The sequence below is a fragment of the Cherax quadricarinatus genome, chromosome 52 (genome assembly GCF_038502225.1).
Source record: "Cherax quadricarinatus isolate ZL_2023a chromosome 52, ASM3850222v1, whole genome shotgun sequence".
In the NCBI taxonomy this organism is placed as follows: Eukaryota; Metazoa; Arthropoda; class Malacostraca; order Decapoda; family Parastacidae; genus Cherax; species Cherax quadricarinatus.
This window is the reverse complement of record NC_091343.1, coordinates 19,952,781-19,970,599: the sequence shown is the minus strand read 5'-3', so window position 1 is coordinate 19,970,599 and position 17,819 is coordinate 19,952,781. Positions and strand designations below refer to the sequence as shown.

At 43.1% G+C, this 17,819-nt stretch overlaps 1 protein-coding gene across 2 annotated transcripts in view; it reads left to right on the top strand.

Moving 5' to 3' along the window:
* LOC128696883 (adhesive plaque matrix protein-like) overlaps positions 1-17,819 on the top strand; it is a 207,285-nt gene that overhangs the window by 21,265 nt on the left and 168,201 nt on the right. The window lies entirely within an intron of this gene.

The following is a 17,819-nucleotide window of genomic DNA, read 5'->3' as shown; positions in this document are numbered from 1 at the left end:
CTCATTTAAAATTAATTTTTTTCTAGAAATTTCTCTTACACGTTTAAAGATATATTTTTTCATTCATGTTAATGTAAAAATTAATTATTTTGTATCAAAAGAACCTTACAAAACTTACCTAACCTTATTATGACAAGCTCAGTTTAATTCAGCCTAATGCTGTTAAATATATATTTAAATAAGTTTACAATAATTTAATAATAAACAAACACAAATATATTTTTTGTTAGGTTCAGAATGATTTTTGCGAAATTATTGCATACGCAAATTTTCTCTTGCCTTGTTCGGCAAGAAGAGCGTTGCTATTTAAGCCAAAGTCGCAAGTTTTACCTATTCGGCACGATACACACACAGGACAGGAGAGATAGGGGGGACATGATAACGACATACAAAATACTGAGAGGAATTGACAAGGTGGACAAAGACAGGATGTTCCAGAGATTGGACACAGTAACAAGGGGACACAGTTGGAAGTTGAAGACACGGATGAATCACAGGGATGTTAGGAAGTATTTCTTCAGCTACAGAGTAGTCAGTAAGTGGAATAGTTTGCGAAGCGATGTAGTGGAGGCAGGATCCATACATAGCTTTAAGCAGAGGTATGATAAAGCTCACGGCTCAGGGAGCGTGACCTAGTAGCGATCAGTGAAGAGGCGGGGCCAGGAGCTCGGACTCGACCCTCGCAACCTCAACTAGGTGAGTACATAATATATATATATATATATATATATATATATATATATATATATATATATATATATATATATATATATATATATATATATATATATAATGTCGTGCCGAATATGTAAAACTGGTCAATTAGCAAGAACTCATTTAAAATTAAGTTCTTTCTGAAATTTTCTCTTATACGTTTCAAGATATATTTTTTTCGTTAATGTTAATGTAAAATTTTTAATTTTGCACCAAAAGAATCTTAGAAAACTTACCTAACCTTATTATAACAAGAGCAATTTATTTTAGCCTAACACAACTAAATATATTTTAGATTTGTTTACAATAATTTAATACTAAACAAACACAATGAAATATATTTTTTTCGTTAGGTTCAGAATGATTTTGGCGAAATTATTGCATAAACAAATTTTAGCTTGTCCTGTGTGTGTACTCACCTAGTTGTGGTTGCAGGGGTCGATTCACAGCTCCTGGCCCCGAGTCACAGTTCCTGTGTGTGTGTCTGTATGTGTGTGCACTCACCTAATTGTGGTTGCAGGGGTTGATTCATAGCTCCTCTGTGTCTTTGTGTGTGTGTGTGTCAGTCAAATTTTCACATTTTCTCTCCTTTCGTTTTGTCATTATCTGTTTTCAGAAGGAAAAAAAATCTGAAATTCAAATCAGGGATAGGTTTAAGCGAAGCTCAACGAGGCTCTAACGATACTTTCAAGCGAGGTTCTAACGGGTGGGGGGGGGGAACTCCGTTAAACCCAAGTCATTACCCCAACGAAATCAGCTGATATCGATAACCCTAAACCCTAAACCCACAAAAAAAACACACCCCACAGGCTAAGTGTGTATATACAAGTGCCTTTGACAACTAGTACTAATTAGCACACACAGCTTCACGAAGCCCCAGTGTGGCGGGACGCAGCTTGACAGAGTTCACGATTTACTGCATTTGTGTTGAATTGAAGAGCGGATAATGGGGAAGACGTAATGGGGATGAGGTAATGAGGCTAAGGTAATGGGGAAGACGTAACGGCAAAGATGTAATGGGAACGACGTAATGTGGAAGACGTAATAGGGATTGGGTAATGAGGAAGACGCAGTGGGGACGAGATCATGGAAATTCTTGAGCACAGCTCATGTTGACAGTGTTGCCACAGCCAGACTCACAGTGTCGCCACAGCCAGACTCAGTGTTGCCACAGCCAGACTCACAATGTCGCCAAAGCCAGACTCAGTGTTGCCACAGCCAGACTCACAGTGTCGCCACAGCCAGACTCAGTGTTGCCACAGCCAGACTCACAGTGTCGCCACAGCCAGACTCAGTGTTGCCACAGCCAGACTCACAATGTCGCCACAGCCAGACTCACAGTGTCGCCACAGCCAGACTCAGTGTTGCCACAGCCAGACTCACAATGTCGCCAAAGCCAGACTCAGTGTTGCCACAGCCAGACTCACAGTGTCGCCACAGCCAGACTCAGTGTTGCCACAGCCAGACTCACAGTGTCGCCACAGCCAGACTCAGTGTTGCCACAGCCAGACTCACAATGTCGCCACAGCCAGACTCACAGTGTCGCCACTGCCAGAATCACAGTGCCGCCACAGCCAGACTCAGTGTTGCCACAGCCAGACGCACAGTGTCACCACAGCCAGACTCAGTGCTGCCACAGCAAGACTCACAGTGTCGCCACAGCCAGACTCAGTGTTGCCACAGCCAGACTCACAATGATGCCACAGCCAGACTCAGTGTTGCCACAGCCAGACTCAGTGTTGCCACAGCCAGACTCAGTGTTGCCACAGCAAGACTCACAGTGTCGCCACAGCCAGACTCACAGTGTCGCCACAGTCAGACTCACAGTGTTGCCACAGCCAGACGCACAGTGTCACCACAGCCAGACTCAGTGTTGCCACAGCAAGACTCACAGTGTCGCCACAGCCAGACGCACAGTGTCACCACAGCCAGACTCAGTGTCGCCACAGCAAGACTCACAGTGTCGCCACAGCCAGACTCACAGTGTTGCCACAACCAGACTTACAGTGTCGCCACAGCCAGACTCACAATGATGCCACAACCAGACTCACAATGTTGCCACAACTAGACTCACAGTGTCGCCACAGCCAGACTCAATATCGCCACAGCTAGACTCAGTGTTGCCACAACCAGACTCACAGTGTCGCCACAACCAGACTCACAGTGTCGCCACAGTCAGACTCACAGTGTCGCCACAACCAGACTCACAGTGTCGCCACAGCCAGACTCAATATCGCCACAGCTAGACTCAGTGTTGCCACAACCAGACTCACAGTGTTGCCACAGCCAGGCTCACAGTGTTGCCACAGCCAGACTCACAGTGTCGCCACTGCCAGAATCACAGTGCCGCCAAAGCCAGACTCAGTGTTGCCACAGCCAGACGCACAGTGTCACCACAGCCAGACTCAGTGTTGCCACAGCCAGACTCACAGTGTCGCCACAGACAGACTCAGTGTTGCCACAGCCAGACTCACAGTGTCGCCACAGCCAGACTCAGTGTTGCCACAGCCAGACTCACAATGATGCCACAACCAGACTCACAATGTTGCCACAACCAGACTCACAGTGTCGCCACAACCAGACTCACAGTGTCGCCACAGTCAGACTCACAGTGTTGCCACAGCCAGACGCACAGTGTCACCACAGCCAGACTCAGTGTTGCCACAGCAAGACTCACAGTGTCGCCACAGCCAGACTCACAGTGTTGCCACAACCAGACTCACAGTGTCGCCACAGTCAGACTCACAGTGTCGCCACAGCCAGACTCACAATGATGCCACAACCAGACTCACAATGTTGCCACAACCAGACTCACAGTGTCGCCACAACCAGACTCACAGTGTCGCCACAGTCAGACTCACAGTGTCGCCACAGTCAGACTCACAGTGTCGCCACAGCCAGACTCACAGTGTCGCCACAGCCAGACTCACAATGTCACCACAACCAGACTCACAGTGTCTCCACAGCCAGACTCACAGTGTTGCCACAGCAAGACTCACAGTGTTGCCACAACCAGACTCACAGTGTCGCCACAGCCAAACTCATAGTGTCGCCACAGTCAGACTCACAGTGTCGCCACAGCCAGACTCACAGTGTCGCCACAGTCAGACTCACAGTGTCGCCACAGCCAGACTCACAGTGTCGCCACAGCCAGACTCACAATGTCACCACAACCAGACTCACAGTGTCTCCACAGCCAGACTCACAGTGTCGCCACAACCAGACTCACAGTGTCGCCACAGCCAGACTCACAGTGTTGCCACAACCAGACTCACAGTGTCGCCACAGCCAGACTCACAATGATGCCACAACCAGACTCACAGTGTCGCCACAGCCAGACTCACAATGTCACCACAACCAGACTCACAGTGTCGCCACAGTCAGACTCACAGTGTCGCCACAACCAGACTCAATATCGCCACAGCTAGACTCAGTGTCGCCACAACCAGACTCACAATGTTGCCACAACCAGACTCACAGTGTTGCCACAACCAGGCTCACAGTGTTGCCACAGCCAGACTCACAGTGTCGCCACAGCCAGACTCAGTGTTGCCACAGCCAGACTCACAATGTCGCCACAGCCAGACTCACAGTGTTGCCACAGCAAGACTCACAGTGTTGCCACAACCAGACTCACAGTGTCGCCACAGCCAAACTCATAGTGTCGTCACAGCCAGACTCACAGTGTTGCCACAGCCAGACTCAGTGTTGCCACAGCCAGATTCACAGTGTTGCCATAGCCAGACACAGTGTCCCCACAGCCAGACTCAAAGTGTTGCCACAGCCAGGCTTACAGAGTTGCCACAACCAGACTGACAGTGTTGCCACAGCCAGACTCACAGTATTGCCACAGCCAGACTCATAGTTTTACATATAAATAGGCATGTCCGGGGATGGGGGGCCGAGGGTGGGGGGTCTCAGGGGGCATCGAGTGCGGCCAGGTTGATATAATCACCAATTATCTACCAAATATTGGGAATGAAAGAGTGCCTAGGACCCAAACTTGGTTAATTCCCGCAGGAGTCGGTGCCACCAGTGCCTACTGGCACTCTGAAAATGCCCCTGGGAGTAATTTCCTGTCATTTTTTTCGTTTGTTCCAAGGTCTTTGGGAGCAAATTTCCTACCAGACCTCACTAGATGCATTTTTAAGTTATATATATGTATATATATATATATATATATATATATATATATATATATATATATATATATATATATATATATATATATCGAGAGAGAGAAAGAAATACAATTTAATACAATCCTTTACTGACAACGTTTCGCCCACACAGTGGGTTTTATTGGCTTTAAACTTGCGAAGCTCATGTGTCTAAGCTAAAGGAAATTTCAGATTAATTTTTTGAATTGTGAGGCTACAAACATTGCAGATGTGTTAAACAAATTGGAGGTTAAACCTCCCAGTGTATATACGAAGATTACACCTCCCTGTGTATATCCCCTGCGTGGAAACATACTAGAACCACAGCTGTCTGTGTGATCTGTTTGCGAGGTGCAAGCAATTATCGGACAGGCTGTTAAAGGTCCTGGAACTGTTACCTGTGGAAAATTGTCAATTTCCATGCTAAGGAGAGGCCATGATAGAGACTAGTGCGTTACGGAGACCAGGGAGGTAGCACACGGTACTCGGTGTATTGTGGAGATCAGGAAGGTAGCACACGCCTCTCTGGGTGTAACCTCCCCCCAGGGAGGTTGTACTCCTTGGCGGAGGCTACATTCTTTGGATAGAGATTACACTTGCTAGGGAGAAGTTGCACTCCCTGAGGGAAGGTTGCATTCCCTGGGGGAAGGTTGCTCTCACTGGGGGAAGGTTGCACTCCCTGGCGGGGAGGTTACACTCCCTGGCGGGGAGGTTACACTCCCTGGCGGGGAGGTTACACTCCCTGGCGGGGAGGTTACACTCCCTGGAAGGAGATTAAACTTCCTGGGGAGAGGTTGCAATCCCTGAAATACTTTATCTTTTTAAAGATATCTCATACCCTATAAATTATCTTTTCTGGGTATCCCACACTCTAAGAAGTTATTTTTTCAGTGTATCCCACACCGTAGAAAGATATCTTTTTTTATGTACTTTACCTCACATCATGGTTTGTATTGAGTCCACCTTGGAGAATTCTCAAGCTGGATAATGTAAACTTTAGTTTGGAGAGAGTTGTCTCGTTGAGCAGGAAGACCTGAATGACTGTCGGCACCTAGTGACTGAAATCACTACCTTGCTGACTTTACGCTGCGGTTGGAGAGCCAGACACACACACACACACACACACACGGACACGGACATACATACATACACACGCATGCACATACAACAGGCCTAGTGTCTAATCGACATGTGCCTAGGACCAGATAGTGACTAACACATATATACACACACACATACGCACACACGCTTGAAAATGAAATGCCTGAGTGTTAGAGTGAAAGTTTTGAGTACTAGAGTGAACATTTCCAAAGAGTCTTTAAAGAGAATCAGAGTCTTTAAAAAGGATCAAAGAGTTTAAAGAGGATCAAAGAGTCTTTAAAGAGGATCAAGTAGTTTTTAAAGAGGATCAAAGAGTCTTTTAAGAGGATCAAGTAGTTTTTAAAGAGGATCAAAGAGTCTTTTAAGAGGGTCAAAATCTTTAAAGAGAACCAAAGAGCCTCTAAAGAGGACAAAGGAGTCTTCGAAGAGGATTTTTGTATCTTACAACGAACCTCTAAGAGCTTAATAAGTCTTAGTGGTAGTAAATGGAACGTCTGAGAGAGAGAGAGGAGAGAACATCTCCATATAATCTTATTCTTCGTCTCCACTTTGGGTCTTAATTCTGGCAAAGTGGCAAAGGGAGACAAATAAAACAAAGAAAATTCTGCAGTTGTATTTGTTTGTGTGTGTATGTGTGTGTGTGTAAAAACCTTGGCAGGTCTAAGGAGTGCTGGGTTAAATAGGAAGGAAGGAAGGATCGCAATCCTGCACTGGAACGCAGGTGAGCGCTGGATTCCAGGGAATTGCTGGAAAATAGGAACGGCGCCTGATTTACATACACTGGAGCTACGTTACGAGAATGGCCAGGAGGAAAAAAAAAAGTGGAATGTTGTCGTCATTAAATACGCGTTTCCAGGATTTTTTTTTTTTTTTTGGGGGGGGGGATAGCTGGTGCACTGTCTAGGGAATGGGCGAAACAGTTACAGAGACGAAGTTTTATAGATCGGCGTTTCGCTCAAGCTGGGGGGGCTTTAGGCAGTGCTGAAAATATTACAGTGGTGAGTTTAGAGTCATAAAAGGTAGATGTTTCGCTTAAATGGCTGGAAGTTTTGTTTAAAGGCTGGAAAGTTTATTATTATTATTATTATTATTATTATTATTATTATTATTATTATTATTATTATTATTATGCTTTTATCATCAAGGCGCCGCCCCTGAAGTGTACTACGATCTACTTGGTTTGATATCTACGATTTACCTGATTTTTAGCTGTCTAAAGTGTATACTGACCCATGTTAGAAAGAGAGAGAGACGCACACGCGCACACACACACACACACACACACACACACACACACACACACACACACACACACACACACACACACACACGCACACCCCTGCAACCACAAATAGGTGAGTACAAATAGGTGAGTACACACACGCACACGCACACACACACACACACACACACACACACACACACACACACACACACACACACACACACACACACACACACACACACACACACACACACACTAGGAAATGAATGGGAAAAGTCAAACTATAAAAGGGGGGACTACACAGGTATGAGGAACTTCCTGCAGGAGGTTCAGTGGGACAGAGAACTGATAGGAAAATCAGCAAACGAGATGATTGAATATGTAGCAACAAAGTGCAAGGAGGCAGAGGAAAGGTTTGTTCCCAAGGGAAATAGAAATAATAGGAAGACCAAAGCGAGTCCTTGGTTTACCCGAAGGTGTAGGGAGGCAAAAACTAAGTGCAGCAGAGAATGGAAAAGGTACAGGAGGCAAAGGACTCAGGAAAATAAGGAGATTAGCAGAAGAGCCAGAAACGAGTATGCACAGATAAGGAGGGAGGCCCAGCGACAGTACGAAAACGACATAGCATCGAAAGTCAAGTCTGACCCGAAACTGCTGTATAGCCACATTAGGAGGAAGACAACAGTCAAAGACCAGGTGATAAGGCTGAGGAAAGAAGGTGGAGAACTCACAAGAAACGATCAAGAAGTATGTGAGAAGTTCAATATGAGATTTAAGGAAGTATTTACAGTGGAGACAGGAAGGCCTCTGGGGGGACAGAACAGAGGGAGACACCAGCAAGGAATATACCAACAAGTGTTGGATGACATACATACAAATGAGGAGGAGGTGAAGAAGCTGCTAAGGGACATCGATACCTCAAAGGCAATGGGACCGGACAACATTTCCCCGTGGGTCCTTAGAGAGGGAGCAGATATGCTGTGTGTGCTACTTACCACAATCTTCAACACATCCCTGGAAACTGGGCAACTACCTGAGGTATGGAAGACGGCAAATGTAGTTCCCATTTTTAAAAAATAGAGACAGAAAAGAGGCACTAAACTATAGACCTGTGTCACTGACGTGTATAGTATGCAAAGTTATGGAGAAAATTATCAAGAGGAGAGTGGTGGAGCACCTGGAATGGAACAAGAGTATAAACGCCAACCAGCACGGATTCATGGTAGGCAAATCCTGTGTCACAAACCTGGAGTTTTATGATAAAGTAACAGTAGTAAGACACGAGAGAGAGGGGTGGGTTGATTGCATCTTCTTGGAATGCAAGAAGGCCTTTGACACAGTTCCTCAAAAGAGATTAGTGCAGAAGCTAGAGGATCAGGCGCATATAACAGGAAGGGCACTGCAATGGATCAGAGAATACCTGACAGGGAGGCAACAACGAGTCATGGTACATAATGAGGTATCACAGTGGGCACCTGTGACAAGCGGGGTCCCACAGGGGTCGGTCCTAGGACCAGTGCTATTTTTGGTATATGTGAACGACATGATGGAAGGGTTAGACTCAGAAGTGTCCCTGTTCGCAGATGATGTGAAGTTAATGAGGAGAATTAAATCAGATGAGGATCAGGCAGGACTTTAAAGAGACCTGGACAGACTGGACACCTGGTCCAGCAACTGGCTTCTCGAATTTAACCCCGCCAAATGCAAAGTAATGAAGATCGGGGAAGGGCACAGAAGACCGCAGACGGAGTATACGCTAGGTGGCCAAAGACTGCAAACCTCGCTCAAGGAGAAAGATCTTGGGGTGAGTATAACACCGAGCATGTCTCCGGAAGCACACATCAACCAGATAACTGCTGCAGCATATGGGCGCCTGGCAAACCTGAGAACAGCGTTCCGATACCTTAGAAAGGAATCGTTCAAGACACTACACCGTGTACGGCAGGCCCATACTGGAGTATGCAGCACCTGTTTGGAACCCGCACTTGATCAAGCACGTCAAGAAATTAGAGAAAGTGCTAAGGTTTGCGACAAGGTTATTTCCAGAGCTAAGGTTAAGGGAAATCGGCCTGACGACACTGGAGGACATGAGGGTCAGGGGAGACATGATAACGACATATAAAATACTGCGCGGAATAGACAAGGTGGACAAACACAGGATGTTCCAGGAAGTATTTCTTCAGTCATAGAGGTGTCAGGCAGTGGAATAGCCTAGAAAGTGAGGTAGTGGAGGCGGGAACCATACATAGTTTTAAGACGAGGTATGATAAAGCTCATGGAGCAGGGAGAGAGAGGACCTAGTAGCAACCAGTGAAGAGGCGGGGCCAGGAGCTATGACTCGACCCCTGCAACCACAAATATGTGAGTACACACACACACTGGGAGTGTGCCAAAGTATCGGTACCAGTATCGGTGAGTATCAGCTTAAAATTGAGTATCGGTATCAGTAAAAAAAAAAACTGACTCATTTTAAAAAAAACTGACTTCGTGCCATTCCAAATTCATCCATACATACATAAATATACATGCATGCATACATACATACATACATACATACATACTAACAACAGCTGCATCATGTATACATATTAACAGAAGATGCATCATACATGCATACTAAACTTACGTACATGATACATACAAAACTTACATACATATTAAACTTACAGACATACATACATACATATTAAGCTGACGTAATACATACCAAGCTTGCATACATACATATTTACAGACACAGACAGGCAGGAACATGCCAAACTATGAAATTCTTTTCTTCGTCAGAAGTAAGGAGAGGAAGACAAGGCATTTTGAGAGTGAAGAGCAGGTCAGTAAACACACTGGTGAGGACAACGTTCCCTGGCCTGTCCTCTATAATTCTCGCCTCTCCTGGTGTCTCCTTATTGCAAAATATTGGGCTTACATGGTGTGTGTGTGTGTGTGTGTGTGTGTGTGTGTGTGTGTGTGTGTGTGTGTGTGTGTGTGTGTGTGTGTGTGCGCATGTGTGCACATGTATTTTTTGCTGTGTGTATTTATGAGTGCCCTTGGTCAAGAAAATTTTCAAAAGACTGTCTGATGTGACTGGATTTTCAAAAAACTGTCGGATGTGACTGTATTTTCAAAGACTGCCGGATGCGGCGGGATTTCTAAAGATTGTTAGTTCCGGCAGGATTTTCAAAGGCTGCCGGATACGGCAGGATTTTATGCTTGCCAGGATTACCAGTGTCAGCGGAGGTCGTTAAGCCAGAATTTACAAAAGCTATAACGTTGTTAGAGACGGAGAAAGAGGATACAGAGAAGGAAGGAGGAAGGATGGATAGGAAGAGGGAACGAAGAGAAGAGGGTATTGAGGGAGTGGCGAAGGAAGAGAAGTCGGAAAAGGAGAGAGAGAGAGAGATAAGAAAGAAGGGAGGGGCAGATTTAGAACGAGAGTTAGAAGAAAGCAGAGGGAGGGAGGTTACTCAGTACAACTTCGAGATCCTCAGCCAAATCTGTGACCGGTTTCCAGGGTTTTGTATGAGGAAAATTGCCCCTGGCTAAGGTTTCGAAGTTGTTCCTGGCTGAGGCTTCCCAGTTTGTTCCTGGCTGAGACTTCTCAATTTGTTTCTAGGTGTTGGTCCTGGTGATGGATTCCCACTTTGTTCTTGCTTGAGTATTCTCATCAAGCAATAACTCTTAACTCTATCACGCAGTTAATAGAAAGTATATATATATATATATATATATATATATATATATATATATATATATATATATATATATATATATATATATATATATATATATATATATATATAATATGTCGTATTGATTAGGTAAAACTGGTCAGTTAGCAAGAACTCATTTAAACGAAGTCCTTTCTAAAATTTTCAATTATACATTTAAAGATAACAAAAAGATTAGGTGATGAAAGATTGGATATCAGATTGGAGGGAGAGAGTATGGAGGAGGTGAATGTATTCAGATATTTGGGAGTGGACATGTCAGTGGATGGGTCTATGAAAGATGAGGTGAATTATAGAATTGATGAGGGGAAAAGGGTGAGTGGTGCACTTAGGAGTCTGTGGAGACAAAGAACTTTGTCCTTGGAGGCAAAGAGGGGAATGTATGAGAGTATAGTTTTACCAACACTCTTATATGGGTGTGAAGCGTGGGTGATGAATGTTGCAGCGAGGAGAAGGCTGGAGGCAGTGGAGATGTCATGTCTGAGGGCAATGTGTGGTGTGAATATAATGCAGAGAATTCGTAGTTTGGAAGTTAGGAGGAGGTGCGGGATTACCAAAACTGTTGTCCAGAGGGCTGAGGAAGGGTTGTTGAGGTGGTTCGGACATGTAGAGAGAATGGAGCGAAACAGAATGACTTCAAGAGTGTATCAGTCTGTAGTGGAAGGAAGGCGGGGTAGGGGTCGGCCTAGTAAAGGTTGGAGGGAGGGGGTAAAGGAGGTTTTGTGTGCGAGGGGCTTGGACTTCCAGCAGGCATGCGTGAGCGTGTTTGATAGGAGTGAATAGAGACAAATGGCTTTTAATACTTGACGTGCTGTTGGAGTGTGAGCAAAGTAATATTTATGAAGGGATTCAGGGAAACTGGCATGCCGGACTTGAGTCCTGGAGATGGGAAGTACAGTGCCTGCACTCTGAAGGAGGGGTGTTAATGTTGCAGTTTAAAAACTGTAGTGTAAAGCATCCTTCTGGCAAGACAGTGATGGAGTGAATGATGGTGAAAGTTTTTCTTTTTCGGGGCCACCCTGCCTTGGTGGGAATCGGCCAGTGTGCTAATAAAAAAAAATAACATTTAAAGATACATTTGTTCATTTGTTAATATTAAAATTAATGATTTTGTACCAAAAGAACCTTGGGAAACTTACCTAACCTTATTATAACAAGCGCAATTTAATTTAGTCTAATCCAACTAAATATATTTTATATAAGTATACAGTAATTTGATAATAAGCAAACACAATGAAATATATTTTTTTTTCGTTAGGTTCAGAATGATTTTTGCGAAATTATTGCATACACGAGTTTTCGCATGCCCTTTCGGCAAGAAATGCGTTGCTATTTAAGCCAAAATTGCAAGCTTTACTTATTCGGCACTACATTCTCTCTCTCTCTCTCTCTCTCTCTCTCTCTCTCTCTCTCTCTCTCTCTCTCTCTCTCTCTCTCTCTCTCTCTCTCTCTCTCTCTCTCTATATATATATATATATATATATATATATATATATATATATGCAATAAGATCACAGTAAACAGGTGATTTTAAATTATGCAAAACAACCACTGTGAAAGAGTAGTGAAATTCCAGGCGTTCCATTGTCAAGAAACTTGTTTCTTGACAATGTGAGTAGTCACGAAAGCGCTTGGAATTTCACTACTCTTTCACAGTGGTTGTTTTATATATATATATATATATATATATATATATATATATATATATATATATATATATATATATATATATATATATATATATATATATATATATATATATAAAGCTATAATTCTTTTTTTCTTACGACTTCCTCTCTGAATTTTCCAGCACTGTTTTTTTTTTAGCTGCTTTGTGTACACGTGATTGAATTTTGTTCCTGCGTTGAGCAAACTCATTACTGAGGACATTCAATTAGCTTAACAGCACTGTGTATTAACCTCATTAATATTCGATTAAAATATCATCAATTTCATATGTGCGTCAAAATATTCAATACTCGGTAGGTTCTTGTTAAAATGATGTTCAGTGTGTTTGGGAAAGTCTTTCAATGGGATTGAGGCAGGAAAAGAGCAATACGTTGCAGAACGAGCTTTGAGACGACGTTTCGAATTTTATCAAATGCTGTTTCAGCCTGTGTCAAGCATTATCAAGTGCTTTTTTGCTTTGTAAAAATCTTTTATCAAGCTCTGCTTCGCTCTATGTAGAGCTTTATCAAGTGTGTGGATGACTTCACTATTTGCATACGGGGTAACTGGCAGCTTTGTCGGAAGTCTGTTAATCAGGGTGAGGAGGGGAGCACCAAGGTAGGCTACCTTACATCTAGGGGCAGCCCTAGAGCTTCGGATTCTCATAAGCCTCGGGATGGTTAATACCATACTAGAATCTCTCCTCTGCATGGGTCTCTCAAACAGGAACCCGTGAGAATTCTCACACACTCACTCTTGTGAAACAAGATGTAAATAGTGTAAAGACTTGTTAAAACGTTTGGCGGTGGGAATATAAAGTTATTGAAAATTAACTTCTGATTGTATACTATATTCCTCATTCTCTAGATTGCTCTGCTGACTCTTCTTTCGCCGGTATATTGTCTAGCCAGGTACAGGAAACTTCTTAAAAGTACCTGTGTTCGTAATGGCATGTGTAGTGACTATGATAATGGCATACAGTGTCGACAACTTGATAAGTATGACACATGTGCAACAGTTAGGTATCGTTATTCCTTAACCTTTTTTCCTATACAGTAAGCTCCTTCAATCGAGTACAGAGGAGGCAGCAGATGCAGTTACTTTGCATCTCTACTGCTTCAACTTCTTCCTGTTTACACGACTAAAGAAACCTACTGTGCAGGCGAAACGTCTCGGAATAAAGATACCTAATTATGGACATGCATCTTACTTATCAGCATGTGTATATGATACAGCGAAACGTTGCCCTGACTGAAACTTGTTCTTCAACCTGTGTATCCGTCTAGATACTAGTCAACAATAGTGTTGCATGCACGTAACTGAGACTGGTTGTACTTAACCTTTTCCAGCCAGTTGTCTGACACTTAGCGAGCAGGACAAGGGAGTTTGGCGCAACTCGTAAAATGGTGAACTCCATGTTACGAGGAAGAGAGGATGGGAAGAAGAAATGGTTGAGGAAGGAACGGATGAAAGGATGAGAGAGAGAGAGAACTGAGGGAGGGCTGGTAGGAGAAAAATTGGAGAGGAAATTAATAGTAAGAGGAGGAGGAGGAGGAGGAAAGAATAAAATATGAAAATACTAAGCCATGTAATAAAGTGAATTTAATTTGGCGATGTGTTGGAGATGCACCTCTTGGAGTTGGACGTCTTGGAGGTAGAATCCTGGAAGTAGACTTCTTGGAAATAAACCTGTTGGAGCTGGCCCTCTGGAAAATGGACCCTCTTGAAGATGGACCTCTTGAAGGTGACCCTCTTGAAGATGGACCTCTTGAAGGTGACCCTCTTGAAGATGGACCTCTTGAAGGTGACCCTCTTGAAGATGGACCTCTTGAAGGTGACCCTCTTAAAGGTGGACCTCTTAAAGGTGACCTCTTGAAGATGGACTTCTTGAAGGTGACCCTCTTGGAGATTTAATTCTCGATGAGGTGACACCTTTTATTTTTAAAATTCTCCTATCTACTCTGTCCTTTTACGCTGAATTTACGTAAACGTGAGTAATTTACTGTTAACTAGGAGAAGAGGGGAGGAGGAGGGTGTGAGGGGAAGGGGAAAATGTCCGGAGGTGAGGGCTGGGGGACGGGGATATGAAGGGCGAGTAACAGGGATGAAAGGTAACTGGCAATTTGAGTAAGAGATGAGGAAGAAGTGGATAAGATAGGTGAGGAAAAGACGACGAGGAGTAAAAAAGGGTGCTTAAAGGGGGAGGGAGAAAGGAGGCAGTAGAAGGGTGGGAGACGAAAGGAAGAGAATGAAGAAGAGAAGCTAAGACGAAGGAGGAGAAAGAAGAGCCGAGTGAAGGCAGGGGGTATAGGAGGTCGAAAGATCGGAGGGGGAGGGGAGAGGAAGGGAGAAGACGAGGAAATCTTGAAGATATAACGTTTATTAAATTGGACGTCTACGACGCTAAGCCACAACGTTGACGTTCACATACTCTAATGTACTGTATAACGTAATAAGATGAGACGTATTGACTGAAGGCAAAATAAGATGTAAATAAGATGTCGGTGATACTTGTCAAAGCATTATGATAGAATTTGCTAGACTAAAGTCACATTTCCCTATCCAGAAGACGACATTTCGCTCTGCACTATCTGAGTGGAAAAATAAACACAAACGCAGTATAATGTGATCTTTTATTGACTACGTTTCGCTCACACAGTGAGCTTTATCAGGTCACAGACTGCCTTTCTATCAGACCTGTCTCCGTTATCTGTCATGTAACAATATTTATAATAAATAAAAAAAAAACATTTTATGCATTCCGAATAGGCGAAGTATTATATACACTGTGATATACATGGTAATACATGCATCGTGACATATACATGGTAACACATGCATCGTGACATATACATGGTAACACATGCATCGTGACATATACATGGTAATACATGCATCGTGACATATACATGGTAACACATGCATCGTGACATATACATGGTAACACATGCATCGTGACATATACATGGTAACACATGCATCGTGACATATACATGGTAACACATGCATCGTGACATATACATGGTAACACATGCATCGTGACATATACATGGTAACACATGCAACGTGACATATACATGGTAACACATGCAACGTGACATATACATGGTAACACATGCATCGTGACATATACATGGTAATACATGCATCATGGCATATATACATGGTAACACATGCATCGTGACATATACATGGTAACACATGCAACGTGACATATACATGGTAACACATGCATCGTGACATATACATGGTAACACATGCATCGTGACATATACATGGTAACACATGCATCGTGACATATACATGGTAACACATGCATCGTGACATATACATGGTAACACATGCATCGTGACATATACATGGTAACACATGCATCGTGACATATACATGGTAACACATGCAACGTGACATATACATGGTAACACATGCAACGTGACATATACATGGTAACACATGCAACGTGACATATACATGGTAACACATGCAACGTGACATATACATGGTAACACATGCATCGTGACATATACATGGTAACACATGCATCGTGACATATACATGGTAACACATGCATCGTGACATATACATGGTAACACATGCAACGTGACATATACATGGTAACACATGCATCGTGACATATACATGGTAACACATGCAACGTGACATATACATGGTAACACATGCATCGTGACATATACATGGTAACACATGCAACGTGACATATACATGGTAACACATGCAACGTGACATATACATGGTAACACATGCATCGTGACATATACATGGTAACACATGCATCGTGACATATACATGGTAACACATGCAACGTGACATATACATGGTAACACATGCAACGTGACATATACATGGTAACACATGCATCGTGACATATACATGGTAACACATGCATCGTGACATATACATGGTAACACATGCATCGTGACATATACATGGTAACACATGCAACGTGACATATACATGGTAACACATGCAACGTGACATATACATGGTAACACATGCATCGTGACATATACATGGTAACACATGCAACGTGACATATACATGGTAACACATGCAACGTGACATATACATGGTAACACATGCATCGTGACATATACATGGTAACACATGCATCGTGACATATACATGGTAACACATGCATCGTGACATATACATGGTAACACATGCATCGTGACATATACATGGTAACACATGCATCGTGACATATACATGGTAACACATGCATCGTGACATATACATGGTAATACATGCATCGTGACATATACATGGTAACACATGCATCGTGACATATACATGGTAACACATGCATCGTGACATATACATGGTAATACATGCATCGTGACATATACATGGTAACACATGCATCGTGACATATACATGGTAATACATGCATCATGGCATATATAGATGGTAACACATGCATCGTGACATATACATGGTAACACATGCATCGTGACATATACATGGTAATACATGCATCATGGCATATATACATGGTAACACATGCATCGTGACATATACATGGTAACACATGCATCGTGACATATACATGGTAATACATGCATCATGGCATATATACATGGTAACACATGCATCGTGACATATACATGGTAACACATGCATCGTGACATATACATGGTAACACATGCATCGTGACATATACATGGTAACACATGCATCGTGACATATACATGGTAACACACACATCGTAACATATATATACATGATAACACATACATCGTGACATATATATACATGCTAACACACCCATCGTAACGTATGTATATATGGTAACACGTATACATGGTAACATAAGAAACATTTGCATATCAATGTTTCCCACATGTTCAGGACATGTTTTTGTCATCTTGCGAGAAATAGTTTCATCTTGGAGGGAAGTAGAGAAGATTGTACCAGGTTGTTTTACACTCTCTCGTCTCGATGGCTGGAAATTTTTGAGGCAGGGAAATGTTGGAAGTTGAAATTGGTGGAGTTGATGTCCAGTGGAACTTCTGTCTCTGGCTAGGGTGAAGTTGAGGTGTTGTCCAGGGAAACTTCTACCTGGAGTTAGGTTGTAGGGCTTTATCCCTCAGTCTGTCACTTTGTTTGTCTCCTCTCTGTTTATTACTTTGTATTGATGTCTCTTTGTCTTTTGCTTGATCTGTCACTTGGCATTTGGCTTAACTTGTTCGTATTTCTCTTTTTAGT